Below are 18,259 nucleotides of genomic sequence, written 5' to 3'. Positions count from 1 at the left end.
ATGGAAGAAGTCGAGAACCTATCCTGGAACCGGGTTGTGACCAGCCCACCAGAACAGCAACGCAGACATTGGAAGCCCCTACCTTAAACATGTGTTTATTACGGAGGTGCCCGCAAGCGGAAGATATTCTACAGGTGACCCAGCGGTGCAAAGGTACTAAGTGATCCACACACGGCACCTAGATCAGGCAGAAGCCTGCAGCTGCTGGGGAAAATGTTCTTGGAAGATGCCCGGATGCATCGTCTTACACTGCAGTGGTCTTCACCTGGAAGTTCACAGCTGGCGAAGACGGTAGCGCTTGACATGAAGCACGTGTGCAGAGAACGTCAGTGACCGTCTGAGAAAGTCTGAGAGACAGGGCCTGATTTGGGGTAGGGAGGATGGGCAGCAATTTATAAGTGGTTATTGGCCATTATTTCTGCAACTGCAGCGCCAGCAGCCTGGCATCCTGGAAGGGACGCCAGGCTGCAGTAGCCAGTGTCACCACTGGATGGTGATGACTTCATTTGTTCTGACTTTCCTCGTTTAGTGCGCTCCAGCAGGAGCCTATCTACAGCTGCAATATTGTCTAACTTCACCCTTCAGAAGCACTGGCAACCTCTTTCCGCATTATCAGCTTTCTGAATAAGTGGACCTTCACTATGAAGACTCCTTGTTGTGAAATGGTGTCTGGACTTCAGGCTCAGGTTGATTCTTGTTTCGAACTGTATGATGTCATTTCGCTGAGCATAGCAGGCACAGTTCATGGTATCCGATGGAGTCGTAGAGTAATAGCTCTATGAAATTACTATTTGCAAAATTATGACGTAAGGTAACCGAACCGAGCGACATGTAGTCGTGCCAAATACAACTGACCATTGCCAAAAACATGAACCACAATGGTTGTTACATTATCGAGCATTTATTTCCAAGAGACAATAGAATAGCTGTTAGTTGTTAATAGTCTAGAAGGGTGACAGAGTGAATAGAAATTGTATGCAGAATTCCAAAGACCGAAAAGAAATGTATCTTGAGTACCGTTACTGCTGCTAATGTCACTAGAATTCGTTTACATGAACGAAGACACAAATGTTCTACCGGAAGCCTACAAAATCCATGAGTACCAATGAATCGATTACGGGCAGTAATCAATTTACAATTTTCGACTTTAATAGTTATTGAAAATTATACATTACTGGGTTAACACTTACGTAGTAAAGTTGTAATTAACATTACAACATAATGATCAGAAGGTTCATAAAAGCTACACACAGTCCGATTAGAAACAAACTCGAATTACGATGAGGGATTACAGAGAGGAAGATAAGGTACAATCTCATCCCAAACATGTATTGTATTTAGAAAAGAAGCTGCCAATAATAAGGAAAATTAAGGAAATGGAATTAGCTCTTCAAACTATATGAATCTTTTACAACATGAAGTGGTTCTCGATGAATATAACAGTCCATCATCAACAACTCGGTCTTACTAACAGTGCACACATCTGCATTTGAAAGGCTCATCGCCTCTGAGAGATTTTTAATACAGTAATTACTGCTGTAACCTGTTGTGGCCGAGATAGCGCGGAGGGACCAAACGGAGAGCAGCCCGCGAAAAAACGAACGGAAAGGACGGACACGAAACAACGACGGACGATGGAGAGAGAACTTACGACAACACGCAGGAAGCAACGGAGTGACAGAGACAACCAAACGGATCTAAGACGTCCACTATCAATGAAAACAAAGAACGATAAACACGCTGTCTGTCGTCGAGGCGATGTGTCGAGACTCACGCAACGATTAGACTCGCCGGCTGAGCGAGAGCCCGGTGCTTCAATACTCTATAGGGGCGCCGCTACTGGCCGCTGGAACCACGTGTTCCACTGTGGCGCCCTCACACTAAATGCGGGCCAGGACGCGCCCGCCGCCACAGTTTACAGCGCGATGGTGCAGAGACCTCTAGGGGTCTTTGACGTCCATGACGTCTGCCGGGGATTCAAATTCCGCGGCGCGCGGTACCAGAATTACAACGATAAGAGAAATCTTACCCTATATTTTGAACTCCTTTTGCTACATAAAATATGGAAACGAGAAATATAATCTACAACGGAAGACGTAACGGACACAGTTCTTCCTTTTTCTACGAATTTACAAGCACATCTGTTGTCGTTCCTTTTATCGAATGTGTCAGAATAATCTGTCAATCCATGGCCTGTTAGTAGGTGAATAATCCCCTTAGAATGAATTAGATAATCTGTTTTTGCAATTCCTCTGACCTCTGGTAGGATAATATATGGTGTTTAGACTCACCATTTGCTTAATGTCAAACGTAGCAGCGATAAGCACATGAAGTGAAAGAATGTTCTTATCTCAGAAACAAGATCGATAGGACAGCATATGGAAGGAAGAAATCAGAAACAGAACGCCACAGGAGAAGACAGCTTCCTTAATAGAAGAGCTCTGTTGATATTAAGTATTTATATCAGGCTGAAAAAGAAGTTACTGAAAATGCATATCTAGAGTGTAACATTATGTAGAGGTGATTCATAGCACATCGGACGTACACAGAAGAAGGAACTGGAAGCATTTGGAATGTGGGACTTCCGAAGAATGTTAAGAACTTATTGGACAGATACGTATGGGGTGAAGAAATACTTAAACGAATAGATAAGGAAGAAAATACTCTCGTTAGAAGAAGAGAGAAGGTTAGTGGGAGATCAGTTCCTGCTATCAGGAATAGTTAACGCGGCCCTGTGAGGAGAGGGAAAGGGGAAAACATGTATAAGCAGACAAAGACTACAATGTGGAAAACAGCTTATAGAAGATGTGGGTTGTAATAGTAACATTGAGATGAACAGACTAGCGCGAGATAGGAAAAGATGATAGACAGCAACAAATCAGTCAAAACAATGACGACTTAAAAAAAAACACACGTTGTTCAGCAACGTACTTCAGCAGATGCCTTTCATGTCGTCCTTCGTTTTCATCCTTACTTCTTAATGATTACTTGACCAGTTGTTATCGTAAACTTTTCGATTTTGCCTTTTCTGCCGCAAAATTCGTCTCTGAATGACAATTTAACTTACGTATTGATGAACGGAAGACAATGCGAAGACTTAGAATATAATTCAAGCAACGAAACAGTGACACGCTGCTAGACATACTACACGATGTGAAGGGAGAAATCGTTACAAATAGGTTTCTAGTAAGGACGAATGAAAGAGTTTGATTTATCTAATCAAAGGAGAACAAGTATTCATCTTCAGCATTATTCAAGCATTTGGCATTCTCAACAAGTCAATCTGAGGATAAATGGAAATGAGTCAGTGGTTTCAGTGATTTCAAACAATCTTATGTGAGAATATGAAAAATGCTGGAGGAACGTAAATGTCAATGTGAATGCAAACCTACATTTCCCTAAAGTCTGTCATGTAAATTTAGTAAAACAGTGCTTGAGACAAGCTGCAAAATCGATTCTGCCGCCTCCAGAGACAATAATAACAAGATGAAATAGGTTAGGGAATGCTCTGACGCATGTAAGAGTTGATTATTCGCTACATCATTGCGCAAATGGAGCATAAAGGATATGTCCATAACGCTATGGACTATCCTCAACAGTGCAGTGCACAACAGCATGCAGAATATGCAGAGAACAAAAAAGTAAATTTACATCATTCAAGGACATACGGGAGATAATATACATTACTTCATAAGACAGAAATCAGTTGAACGTACAATTTTTTCACGTTTGAGGTGGTCACCATGAGGATCTGTGCCTCCTCCGTAGAGGGTTTTATTACCGTTTTTGTTTTATTTTGACAAGAAGGGGGTAGAAGCAGCAATTTTGTCTAGTTTTCGTGACATAAATTTTAGTAATCCAAAACAGTGTTCCGTTGGAAATGTCAGCTATTTACTCCTTGTGTGGAATATCGATTATTATTATTTATCAGGAATTTAATTTTTTGTCTTTCTGCATATCGGTCACATCTAAAAAAGTCGTGATTATTCGTTAAACTGAAGAACTACTAGTAGGCGAGTATTCAACCAATCCATGTAATTGGCAACATCCGTGGTAACAATTTTTTTGCCTCTCAGTGTCAACAAATATGTTGTCGCATTACGGTAGACGAAAGCCGCAATGTCGCAAGAGCAGCTAGCAGACCCTGCTTCACCACCTTCCCCAAGTGCAATATATCGACGTGAAGGATTACATCATGTGGACCTTGCGCCCTTTGCGGTAGAATTATTACTTATTTGTGCTACTGCTTGGCGCGTTCCTCGGCGTTCTTCTGTTTCCGGGTTATGTTTTGAATTCCGCTTCTCTCATCGGTAAATATTCACGGAAAGAAAGCTGCACGCAACTATTCGACTTCGCTGAAAGGAAGTGTTACTCATAACGAAGATCGATATATTTCCACTCAGTGCTTGTGTAAATAATTTCGTTGAGATCAGAAAACCGCGCACCGGAAACGCTGCCATCGACTGCCTTCCACGGAACTCCGTGCAACAACCTAATAAGCGAGTAACACATGTTACTCATGACTGATTCGTGGAAGCAGTATGTCCCATGCTGCCGCTTTGAGGGTTGTCTCTTTGACATTCCTTTAATACTTCATCTTCTTCGTTTGATATGCGGAATATTGGTAGGTGTTCATTTTCCCTCTCCGCCAATCAAGGTGGAGCATGTGATGATACGCTTAAAAAGACACTATTTTACAGTATTTAACTTAAATTCGAAAACATGGAAATTATCATGGAAGAAAACTATTTTCGCAAAGTTGAAAGAAAATTGATTCTACTAGCAGATATGGAAACATTTTTCGTCGAACCACATTAGCATTGGTGAATAAGCTATCTTTGTCGAGATACGAGTAACGGATTCTTTTCCCCTTTCTCATATTTATTATTCTTGCAAAATATTTAACCAACTGTATGGATTAATAACTCCTACCTAACGTCTACATTATACGTTACTTCTAACAAGACCGAAATATATAAAATACGAGCGTTTATTGAATTCTTGGGTACAGAAAAAGAAACCGTGATGAACATCCATAAACGTTTGTGTGCAGTGTTTGGCGATGTTACAGTTGACAGGAGTACATTTGGGTGATGGGTGAATAAATTTACAACCTCAGGAATGGCAGAAACAGAGCTCCATGGTCATCCACGCTAGGGACGTCCTGTCACAGCCACTGCTCCAGGCATGCTGAATCGTGCGGGTGCCATTATTCGTGCCGACCGGCGCATCACAACTCGACAATTGGCTCTACAGTTGTCGGTAAGCATTGGAAGTGCGTCTGCAATGATCGACACTCTCGGATATTCAAAGAGGTGTTCATGATGGGTTCCGCGAATGCTCACAGCGCACCACAAGATTCAAAGAAAGGCAATTTCATCTGAATTGTTGGAGCGTTTTGAGACTGACGGAGAGCACACTTTGAAGATGACGAGAGTGTCAGTCATGTAATGAAAACATGGCTACACCTACAGGACAAGAGCTTTTACCAGCAGGAAATACATGCTCTTCCACAACGTTGGAGTACGACCTTAGAACGTGATGGAGACTACGTAGAATAATAGGACATGGGCAAGACATGTTGATGTCTATTGTCGCCAAATTCTGACTCCTAACAATAAATATGTTCTGAGAGAAAAAAGGTGAGGCATACTTCCTGAACGACCCTCGTAAATGTAGTTGGCACACATCAATACAACATATGCATTACATGACTTGGAGTTTTAAAGCGCTGTCGTTAATTGTCTTAACTTCTTTGCTACAGTCACTATGACAAGGGCCAAACTAATATTACATAAACAAGGTGATAGGTACAGTATTCGTGCTTCAGCTGAATTCTTTACACTCGTCCAAGTTTTTGTTTAGTTATTTCAATATTAGGCTATCTATGATTGCCTTTACCAGTGACAAAGTTCTTCAGAAAGAAGATATGGTTGCTTAAAGGTTATTTTTGATATAGCAATGTCGAATGAAGTTGCATAGTATGAATATTAATTTCGTCTTGCCGAATTGGCATCGATTGCTACGCCCATCTTCAGCGGCACAGTTAAAAGTATTCATACGCCATCAGATCTGTTAATCATGCACCTTTTGTCATATTCCATCAAAAATACGCCAAGGGAGTGATCAGAGAGAAGCGTAGCCATAATCCAGTATGAAACCTCGCAATTTAAAAATATTAAACACATTACTAACTATAAACTGCATTTAAAGTGGGGAAATGAATGTGGAGCCTAATAACAATTTTAATACAGTGATGCTATTATGTTTTTACGCTGCCTTTACTAACATCTCAAATGAGACGCTTTTACATGAGACAGCTAGCATGTGCGTGGGCTACCACCGTACTGATCTACATCTGCATCTACGTCTACATGGTTACTCTGCAATTCACACTTAAGTGTCTGTCAGAGAGTTTCTCAAATATATGCTACTGTTCAATTTTGATCTCTCCAGTTCCTTCTTACAGAGATTTAATATTACAACAGTTCAAATTTTTTGTTGCTTGCTTAATTTTCCACTTTCGTACACAAATGTAGACAAGGGTTGTTAACTGGAATGATTCTTTACATAAAACATCTTGTAATATCAAGAACAATAATTACTGAACTGCTTTCAACCTCTCCAAAATAGTCTTCATTTGCAGAGGAAGAAAATATTGCATTTTACTTCATATATAAATATAAGAAATCATGAAAAATATAGAGCAATTGTCTTACATTCTGGTATTCAGAATACGGCCACTTTAACAATACTGTATAATTATTTGACCCCCCCCCCCCATGAACCATGGACCTTGCCGTTGGTGGGGAGGCTTGCGTGCCTCAGCGATACAGATAGCCGTACCGTAGGTACAACCACAACGGAGGGGTTTCTGTTGAGAGGCCAGACAAACGTGTGGTTCCTGAAGAGGGGCAGCAGCCTTTTCAGTAGTTGCAAGGGCAACAGTCTGGATGATTGACTGATCTGGCCTTGTAACAATAACCAAAACGGCCTTGCTGTGCTGGTACTGCGAACGGCTGAAAGCAAGGGGAAACTACAGCCGTAATTTTTTCCGAGGGCATGCAGCTTTACTGTATGATTAAATGATGATGGCGTCCTCTTGGGTAAAATGTTCCGGAGGTAAAATAGTCCCCCATTCGGATCTCCGGGCGGGGACTACTCAAGAGGATGTCGTTATCAGGAGAAAGAAAACTGGCGTTCTACGGATCGGAGCGTGGAATGTCAGGTCCCTTAATCGGGCAGGTAGGTTAGAAAATTTGAAAAGCGAAATGGATAAGTTAAAGTTAGATATAGTGGGAATTAGCGAAGTTCGCTGGCAGGAGGAATAAGACTTCTGGTCAGGTGACTACAGGGTTGTAAACACAAAGTCAAATAGGGGTAATGCAGGAGTAGTTTTAATAATGAATAGGAAAATAGGAACGCGTGTAAGCTACTACAAACAGCTTAGTGAACGCATATTGTGGCCAAGATAGATACGAAGCCCACACCTACTACAGTAGTACAAGTTTATATGCCAACTAGCTCTGCAGATGACGAAGAAATTGAAGAAATGTATGATGAAATAAAAGAAATTATTCAGATAGTGAAGGGAGACGAAAATTTAATAGTCATGGGTGACTGGAATTCGAGTGTAGGAAAAGGGAGAGAAGGAAACGTAGTAGGTGAATATGGATTGGGGCTAAGAAATGAAAGAGGAAGCCGCCTGGTAGAATTTTGCACAGAGCACAACTTAATCATAGCTAACACTTGGTTTAAGAATCATGATAGAAGGTTGTATACATGGAAGAACCCTGGAGATACTAAAAGGTATCAGATAGATTATATAATGGTACGACAGAGATTTAGGAACCAGGTTTTAAATTGTAAGACATTTCCAGGGGCAGATGTGGACTCTGACCACAATCTATTGGTTATGACCTGTAGATTAAAACTGAAGAAACTGCAAAAAGGTGGGAATTTAAGGAGATGGGACCTGGATAAACTGAAAGAACCAGAGGTTGTACAGAGTTTCAGGGAGAGCATAAGGGAACAATTGACAGGAATGGGGGAAAGAAATACAGTAGAAGAAGAATGGGTAGCTTTGAGGGATGAAGTAGTGAAGGCAGCAGAGGATCAAGTAGGTAAAAAGACGAGGGCTCGTAGAAATCCTTGGGTAACGGAAGAAATATTGAATTTAATTGATGAAAGGAGAAAATATAAAAATGCAGTAAATGAAGCAGGCAAAAAGGAATACAAACGTCTCAAAAATGAGATCGACAGGAAGTGCAAAATGGCTAAGCAGGGATGGCTAGAGGACAAATGTAAGGATGTAGAGGCTTATCTCACTAGGGGTAAGATAGATACTGCCTACAGGAAAATTAAAGAGACATTTGGAGAGAAGAGAACCACTTGTATGAATATCAAGAACTCAGGTGGCAACCCAGTTCTAAGCAAAGAAGGGAAAGCAGAAAGGTGGAAGGAGTATATAGAGGGTCTATACAAGGGCGATGTACTTGAGGACAATATTATGGAAATGGAAGAGGATGTAGATGAAGATGAAATGGGAGATACGATGCTACGTGAAGAGTTTGACAGAGCACTGAAAGACCTGAGTCGAAACAAGGCCCCCGGAGTAGACAACATTCCATTGGAACTACTGACGGCCTTGGGAGAGCCAGTCCTGACAAAACTCTACCATCTGGTGAGCAAGATGTATGAAACAGTCGAAATACCCTCAGACTTCAAGAAGAATATCATAATTCCAATCCCAAAGAAAGCAGGTGTTGACAGATGTGAGAATTACCGAACAATCAGTTTAATAAGCCACAGCTGCAAAATACTAACACGAATTCTTTACAGACGAATGGAAAAACTAGTAGAGGCCGACCTCGGGGAAGATCAGTTTGGATTCCTTAGAAATACTGGAACACGTGAGGCAATACTGACCTTACGACTTATCTTAGAAGAAAGATTAAGGAAAGGCAAACCTACGTTTCTAGCATTTGTAGACTTAGAGAAAGCTTTTGACAATGTTGACTGGAATACTCTCTTTCAAATTCTAAAGGTGGCAGGGGTAAAATACAGGGAGCGAAAGGCTATTTACAATTTGTACAGAAACCAGATGGCAGTTATAAGAGTCGAGGGACATGAAAGGGAAGCAGTGGTTGGGAAGGGAGTAAGACAGGGTTGTAGCCTCTCCCCGATGTTATTCAATCTGTATATTGAGCAAGCAGTAAAGGAAACAAAAGAAAAATTCGGAGTAGGTATTAAAATCCATGGAGAAGAAATAAAAACTTTGAGGTTCGCCGATGACATTGTAATTCTGTCAGAGACAGCAAAGGACTTGGATGAGCAGTTGAACGGAATGGATGGTGTCTTGAAGGGAGGATATAAGATGAACATCAACAAAAGCAAAACGAGGATAATGGAATGTAGTCGAATTAAGTCGGGTGATGTTGAGGGTATTAGATTAGGAAATGAGACACTTAAAGTAGTAAAGGAGTTTTGCTATTTGGGGAGCAAAATAACTGATGATGGTCGAAGTAGAGAGGATATAAAATGTAGACTGGCAATGGCAAGGAAATCGTTTCTGAAGAAGAGCAATTTGTTAACATCGAGTATAGATTTAAGTGTCAGGAAGTCATTACTGAAAGTATTTGTATGGAGTGTAGCCATGTATGGAAGTGAAACATGGACGGTAAATAGTTTGGACAAGAAGAGAATAGAATCTTTCGAAATGTGGTGCTACAGAAGAATGCTGAAGATTAGATGGGTAGATCACATAACTAATGAGGAGGTACTGAATAGGATTGGGGAGAAGAGGAGTTTGTGGCGCAACTTGACCAGAAGAAGGGATCGGTTGGTAGGACATGTTCTGAGGCATCAAGGGATCACCAATTTAGTATTGGAGGGCAGCGTGGAGGGTAAAAATCGTAGGGGGAGACCAAGAGATGAATACACTAAGCAGATTCAGAAGGATGTAGTTTGCAGTAGGTACTGGGAGATGAAGAGGCTTGCACAGGATAGAGTAGCGTGGAGAGCTACATCAAACCAGTCTCAGGACTGAAGACCACAACAACAAAAACAACATAATTATTTGAAGTAAAATTGACACCTGATTGCGCAAGTACCGATGCCACAGTTGGCCGTGATGCGTACACACGAGCATTTACTGTTTTACTTATTCCAGCAACTATGGTGATTTCTTCACAGTGCTATGTGGAGAAACTGATATTTTTAATAACTTCTGAAAAAGCTGTTACGGATGTCCTAACTATGATCGACGAGCGAGAAAGAAACAGAAATATTTCAATTTACACTGCAACATATTAGTTTTCCGAAACGAAAACGTCCGTCCGAACATATCTGCTTTAGAACGTTATAATCATTGGGTGCCTTTCTTTCTTCCTCTCTTCGGTGCCTTTACTTCCCTTCTGGCTCTTTCAACACCCTCTTTCTACAAAGTACGTACTAGGAGAGATATCAATTAGATCATGTAATGACTTAAATAAGGTTTGCAACTTAAGACAGAGATGATTTTCTGTAAGTATGATAAATGCGTCAGTTTTAGTGAAGGTTAACTAGATCAAATTCCTGTCACAGATTTAGAGGTTGTTGATGATATTAGTGCACTATCAGGGACAAAGGATGGCTTAGAAAAGAGAATTGTTTGTTTGGGTAATGAAGTGAACTGTCGGTGTGTGGTTGCACAAGAATTAGAGTTTTATATGGAAGGAGAGAATTTAGACAATAAAGGTGGACTAGTGTGGAAGAGGACTTTAAAACAAGTCGTATGACAGGCAGATGAAAATAATTCTGATAAATCTGGAAATGTGGGTAGGATTTTAGGGATAACGAACGGCCAGGAGAGGTGGAGAGGAATTTTAAAGTTTCTTTGGGCTGGATGATGCTGCGTAGTTGTGAGATTTCGGCAGCGTGATGGTGTACGTGCAGTACAGTTGAACGTTGGAAATCAAAGGCGGCAGTTGCCCTCGAAACGGCTGAGTGCTTGGATCTGGAACTGTTAAGATGCTGAGTATCAAGGAGATAATCGTTGTGAAGGTATTTATGCGCCACAGAGGCCAAATGTAACATAAACAATGACGACCAATAGTTATTTGCTACAGAGGCGAAAAGTACGTAAACAATGATGAACAATTAAGCTTAAGGGAACACCACAGTAAGTTAGGAAAACTTCAAATTACTTTCCTTTCAATAATGCATAGAATTCCGTTTTTTACTTTACAACAAAGCAAAACCTTTGAGCTTGATAAACATTAGAAAATCGCATCCCAGGGGCAAAAAGTTATGTTAAAAATCGTAATTGTTACCTGAAAATCAACATTACCGTAACCACAAATCGAATAACACTAAAAAAAAAAGCTTTCGAAATATTAGAATATGTGTCATCTGCAACGAAAGTAAGCAATTATTCATAAGAGGAACAAAGGACACATTCAGAGCAAATTAAGGGGCTGAGACACAGGGATTAGATATTGCACGTTAACCAGCTTGATCTCAGCCGATGTCCGAAACGGTTCCTCGTTTTAGTACAGGTTCTGAAACACACACGTAGAATACGCATTACATTTACGTAACAAACAATGGCAGATAGCACACTGGCCTCCTACAATGACGGGAAAAATCAAGGCAGACCTCTGAGCCCATTCGACCTGCAAGTACTTAAGGCTGACCTTATAAATTGAAACATCCACAATGGCCATTTAATTCTGAGTGAGGAACAAAAAGCAAATAAGTGAACCTACCTGACCCACAAGCGGTTAAAGGTAACAGACAATGTTAAATATTAAAGATACGTAAACCTAGAAAATATACGCACCATTGTAGCAGCTAACAGTAAATCTTTCTAGATCAGGTACCCACAAAACACTACTAGGTAAAATATCAGGGGATTTCACGAATCACGGTGTTCACTGCCACACACAAGACGTAGTGGTCACTGTTTATTCAAGTGTCGGTCCTAAGAGAATGAGGGACTATTTATGTGGCCACATCCACCGATCAAGGCAGCAAGAAACAGGGCTAGTCGAACTCCAAAGTACTAGCAGTTATCACAAAAGAAAAGGGAAGAGGCGCCTCTCCAGTGGTCATAGTCACGCTTCCTACAATAAACATCCGCCAGTCGAACGCTGCGGGTGGACTTGCATGGCTAGCAAGTTCAGGCCACCGTCCAGACAGACTCTTACACTGACAGCCAATCCCCAGCAGACACATTGTGTAAGTTTCGCATGCACTTAAACCTCAAGGCCGCCACCTACCGAGACACCAAGGAAGACGTAGCTGGTTAATGAAATCAAAAGAAGTTCCATGAACGAAAGATTCGAGAAGAACGTGCGTGCGCAATTCAGGCTTGTTGCTGTCAAGTTTGCGACATGTCAAGAAGGTCGGAAACGTTCATTGTGGGTTAGAAGGGGTAGGGGGGCGGGAGAGGATTTCACAAGTTTACACAAGATTCATACGGATACATACGGGAAAGCCCCGGGTTCGATTCCCGGCTGGGTCGGGGATTTTCTCCTTTCAGGGACTGGGTGTCGTGTTGTCTTTATCATCATTTCATCCCAATCCGGCGCGCAGGTCGCCCAATGTGGCGTCGAATGTAATAAGACCAGCACCCCGTATGGGGCCCCCCGGCCCATGACGCCAAACGGTCATTTCCATTTCCGTACGGGAAAGCTGGTCGGAAAAAAAAAAAAAAAGAAGGTTGATGCTCCTTTCTGATATCCTCGTCAGTATAAGCTTGCGACACCACAATAGTGAGCTCGTGATCGATACGAAAGCAACAATTAGGTAGTCGGAGGTGACATCCAAATGCAGAAATATCCAGCCACCACACACAAAACCGTCCATACTGCCAAGAAGCGACAGGAAGGTGGCCAAATGATGATAGCGCTGTTAATTCACGTTTATGCGTTTAGGACTAGAAAGAATGACTTACCCTAGTCAGACATAAGTTTTAATTAAGAAAAACGAAATATCTGTGGAGACTGTAATTGAACAATTCTTCGCAATCTAATGCGAGCTAAACCTCGGTCCACTTTAATTTTTTTAGTTCATCTGCGTAGGGACTCACTCAGCCCTCATTATACTCGGAGCAAGTGGCAATGCGATCGGTGTCTGTTCGTCAGAGGTGTGATCAGAATTTGAAGTTCTGAAACTGACCCTACAGGCTTAACAACAGCGTACGTTTTCAAAACGCAGCCTTGTAGTCCCAACCACAACAAAGGAGCGTTTTAGTAAACACAAAATTACCTCGAGAAGAAACAAATCCCCTGCCACCATTGGCGCTTCTAGTCTCTCGGTTTCTGGAGAGATTCCGCTGAAACGTTACATCCCAAATCGGAGGAAACTGGAAGTCGTCTAGGCAACTGCAGCTCAAAATCAAAACTTCCTTTGACCAAAGCCAGAAATGCTCTATAAATTAGGATAAACGCTTAAAGAAAGAAAAATGAAGATTTAATCCATGCAAGAAAGCACATTTTCAGTAGAGAACACCATGGAATTTTAAAAATACACTCCATCGGGGGGTTTCATTTGCAGTTTTGCAAGACTTTCTCGGTTCCACAATTAAAGTAAAACATATGAACAACAGGCTAATCAGAATTTTCTTAAAATTTGCATATAAAATGTACAAAGCAATTGAACTGCCCGGCAAATTAAAGCTGTGTGTTTTAATTTGCCAGGCAGTTCCACATCAGCGCATACCACGTTGCAGAGTGAAAATTTCATTCTGATTTGTGAGCAATTATTGTGACTAAGCTAATCAACCAAGAAAATAAAACAAACACAGACCAACTCAGGGGAGGTGGTAGAAAACACTTACCTAAAATTTCACGTATCTAACTTAAAAATTGTAATGGGCAATTTTAATCCGGAGTTAGGCTCAGAGAGAAAATTTAGGAAAACTAGTAGTGATTTCCCTGCTGATAAATTGGGGAATGGAAATGGGAAGGGACTGCTAGAACTACGTACAAACTTGAACTTCAGAATTATGTCGACCCATTTTAAAAAGTGTATTAAATTAAAAAAAAAAAGGAATTGTGGCGATCTCCCAACAATCGCTACCTGGTATCAACATCCCAACAGATTTTAATTTTCACGTACGCAAAGGAACAAATATTGACACAGACCACTATATAATCTGAGTGACACTGAAATTAAAGCCCTACAAATTCAGAGAAGGATGTTGTTAATTCCTATTTTTGGTACTAGCAAACTCCACCCAATCGTATTAGCAAATGAACTCAACAACACTCAAACTCACAATTGGGAACTTCCCAAACAAAAGCATATAAAAATTGCTCAGAACCAAACTGCGTGACACATCCGTAAAAAAAAGTAAATAAAAATAAAAAAAATAAAAATAATAAAAAACTTTGCGAAATGAATATTGTAAACAGGCAGTAAAATCTCGACATAAGGTGAGCAAAATATGAAGACCCTACAAATCAGGGTATGCACATGACATGATCCTAGAAATTAGAAAAGAAGCTTCAAAATTTATCAGACAGGCAAAAAGACAAACTGAGTCCAGGCAATTGCGATAAATCGTGGAATAGTTCCAAAAAAGAACACAACAACAGCAAAACTTTTTATAACACATTGAAAACAAAATTAAAATGGTACCAGTTCCAAAATCGGCGCTTTAAGAAGGATAAAATATCAATTGTCACTCAACGATGAAGAAAGCTGCAGAGAAATCTGCATATTTGTAAAAAACCTTCCGATTTTTCCAGAGCCCACTGAAAGATTTTCATCAGGAATTCCACTAAAAACGGTTCATATGCAGAGGCACCAAATGAAGAGCAAATTTCTAGACTGGCTTCAGTACTCACGTGCCAGAGAATCTCAATTTTATATGGATTGTATGAGGAAGTGATAGAGAATGGTTTAGGACGCTGTTTGGGCACGGCTGTATATAGTTTCGCATACTTTCTGATTGCAGAACAGTGCCGAAATCGGAACCACATTTAGGAATTATCATTATTTCATGTCAATAACGTATAACTAAGAAAATTCAAATTACACAGTGACTACTGAAGACACGGTATTTTCCGTTGGGCTCAATTGTGTGAAGTTTGCAATTCAGTAGAGTCAGTAGAATCACTTGCTAGAAATGCTTAAGAATTCTGTAATGAATAAAAAGCTTATGCCCAGACTCCAGAGGGGGCCAAAAGCCCCATCATCTACCCCCACCCACCCACTGCCTATAGCAGCTGGCAGAGCACAACCATTGCTGAGTAACGATGCTCCTTCCGCTTTCAGAGTGTCTTCCGCGTGACAAAAAGGCGCGGAATGATTGCGGAGTGGCAGCCGCAGCGGCCTGTCCATCACCTTCCGGTGAGTCACGTGGGGCGCAATTTGCGAGAGCCGCCGTGTGGCCGGCAGTGTGGCTAATGGCGGCCGTATTAGCGGGGTGGCCCCACGGGGCCGCGGCCGCGTCCGTGCAGCAATTACGCCGGATTGCTGCAGCATTTAGTTAGGGGCGCCATTTAAAAGGGGTCGGTCTTACCCCTTTGAGTCCCGGGGACAACTGCGGCGAGCGGTGGCTGAGTCACGCGCCACGACACAAAACATTCGGGATGCGCCCCGGGGGTAGAACTCGCTGCTCCCGCGCAACAGGGGCAAAATATGCCTCGTCGACTCATCTCGACCCCGTCCCAATAAACAGTGTGAGTGTGGACCATATGTGGCTTGGATTCAAAGAGATAATATCGACAACATTTGAGAAATTAATAGCAAATAAATTAACAAACGACGGAACTGATCCTCCGTGGTACACAAAACAGTTCAGAATACTGATGCAGAAACAACGGAAAAGCATGCCACATTCAAACGAACGCAAAATCCCCAATATTGGCGACCCTTTACAAACGCTCGAAATTAAGCGCGGACTTCAATGCCTGATTCTTATACAAGTTTCCCCAACGAAACATTTTCTCGAAACTTGGACGGAAATCGGAAGAGATTCTGGTCGTAGGTAAAGTATGTTAGTGGAAAGGCACCATTAATGCCGTCTCTGAGCGATAACAGTGCCACTAAAGCAGAGTTACTAAACACAGCTTTCCTAATTTCTTTCACAAAAGAAGACGAAGTAAATATTCCAGAATTCGAATAAACTACAGCTGCCAATATGAGTAACTTAGAAGTAGATATCCAAGGAGTAGAGAAGCAACTTGTTGTTGTTGTTGTTGAGGTCTTCAGTCCACAGGGTGGTTCGATGCAGCTCTCAATGCTTTTCTATCATGTGCTAGACTGTTCTTCTCCGAGTAGCTACTGCAACTTACATCCTTCTGAATCTGTTTAGCGTATTCATCTCTTGGTCTCCCTCTACGATTTTTGCCATCCACACTTCCGTCTAGTACTAAATTGGTGATCCCTTGATGCTTCTGAACAGGTCCTACCAACGGATCCCACCTTGTAGTCAAGTTGTGACATAACTTTCTCTTCTCCCCGATTCTATTCTGTACCTCCTCATTAGTTACATGATCTACCCATCTAATCTTCAGCATTCTTCTGTAACACCACATTTTGAAAGCTTCTATTCTCTTCTTGTCTACACTGTTTATCGTCAATGTTTCACTTCCATACAAGGCTACACTCCATACAAATACTTTCAGAAAAGACTTCCTGACACTTAAATCTATACTCGATGTTAACAAATTTTTCTTCGTCAGAAACGCTTTCCTTGCCATTGCCAGTCTGCATTTTACATCCTCTCTACTTCGACCATCATCACTTATTTTTCTCCCCAAATTGCAAAACTCATTTACTACTTTAAGTGTCCCATTTCCTAATCTAAAACCCTCAGCATCACCTGATTTAATACGACTACATTCCATTATCCTCGTTTTGCATTTGTTAATGCTCATCTTTCGTTCTTCTTTCATGACACTGCCCATTCCATTCAACTGCTCTTACAGGTCCTTTGCTGTCTCTGACAGAAGTACAATGTCGTAGGCAAACCTCAAGTTTTTATTTCTTCTCCATGGATTTCAATTCCTACTCCAAATTTTTCTTTAGTTCCCTTTACTGCTTGCTCAATATACAGACGGAATAACATCAGGGATAGGCCGAAAATGTGTATCACTCCCTTCTCAACCACAGCTTCCCTTTCATGCCCTTCGACTCTTATGACTGCCATCTGGTTTCTGTAGAAATTGTAAATAGCCTTTTGCTCCCTGTATTTTACCCCTGCTACCTTCAGAATTAGAAAGAGAACATTCCAGTCAACATTGTCAGAAAGCTTTCTCTAAGTCTACAAATGCTAGAAAAGTATGTTTGCCTTGCAAGCTTCCGACTCCTTCAATTGCAATCAAGACTTTAATAAAATGGCAAAAGTAACGTAAATCAGAACACTGGGAGGAGTTGTGGTCTAAATAACAACTGATTTATTCATTCTTAACATCACATGACAAAATGTGGCTACAGAAGTGCCACACAAACATTTTTGTTTGACAACGCTTTCAGTAATGTGCGGTCTATTGTTAACAAAGTGATAAGCTGGGGATCAACACACCGCACTAACCAGAACTAATCGCTTTATCTGACTTCATAAATGTGAATCTGTGGTATGGCCCAAAAAATATTCTACTATCAAGCATCACTGTTCTACTATCCCATAAAGAAAAATATGGTTCCAAAGAACAGGGTGCTGAGAAGCATATATTGGAGCCCCACGCCATAGCAGCGAATACTTTACCCTTCTGCTGGTCAGGGCGCCACAGTATGACCAGCTCGCTGACTGCACTCACGGACAGCGACAATCTGTTATTAACGGCGTACGCCCGGAAATATTCAAGTACGCGGTCTCGCGTTTAGCTGATTCAGAATGCAGATACTTCCCTATGATCCTCTGAAACCCTGATGGATACCAATGTGCAGGAGGACCCATTTGCTGGTGTGCCAAACCAATTTGACTCCATGAGACGACTATGCAAGACAGAATATGTCAAACTTGTAGACGGCCAACGCAAAGCAAATAAGTACACCAATACATAACTCGTTGTATGCGTGATGCAAGACCTCTGACAGTTCAGGTGGTGACTTGCACAGGCTCTAAGTGGAACACTAGCAAAGGACACAAGTCTCACTATCTAGGTAAAGACCTGCTGTTCTTCACTAGCGAGGCACCAGTACAAGAGTGTTCTTCTGTTCCTCAACAGCTTTCCTCTTCAGCTCGGTAGCCTAGCACATTTGCGTGCATAGACTACACCCACTTTGGCACAAAGTGGAGCTCGGGATTCGAATCTGGGAGACC

The sequence above is a fragment of the Schistocerca nitens genome, chromosome 6 (assembly GCF_023898315.1).
Source record: "Schistocerca nitens isolate TAMUIC-IGC-003100 chromosome 6, iqSchNite1.1, whole genome shotgun sequence".
Taxonomy (NCBI): domain Eukaryota; kingdom Metazoa; phylum Arthropoda; class Insecta; order Orthoptera; family Acrididae; genus Schistocerca; species Schistocerca nitens.
This window is presented reverse-complemented; position numbering follows the sequence as displayed.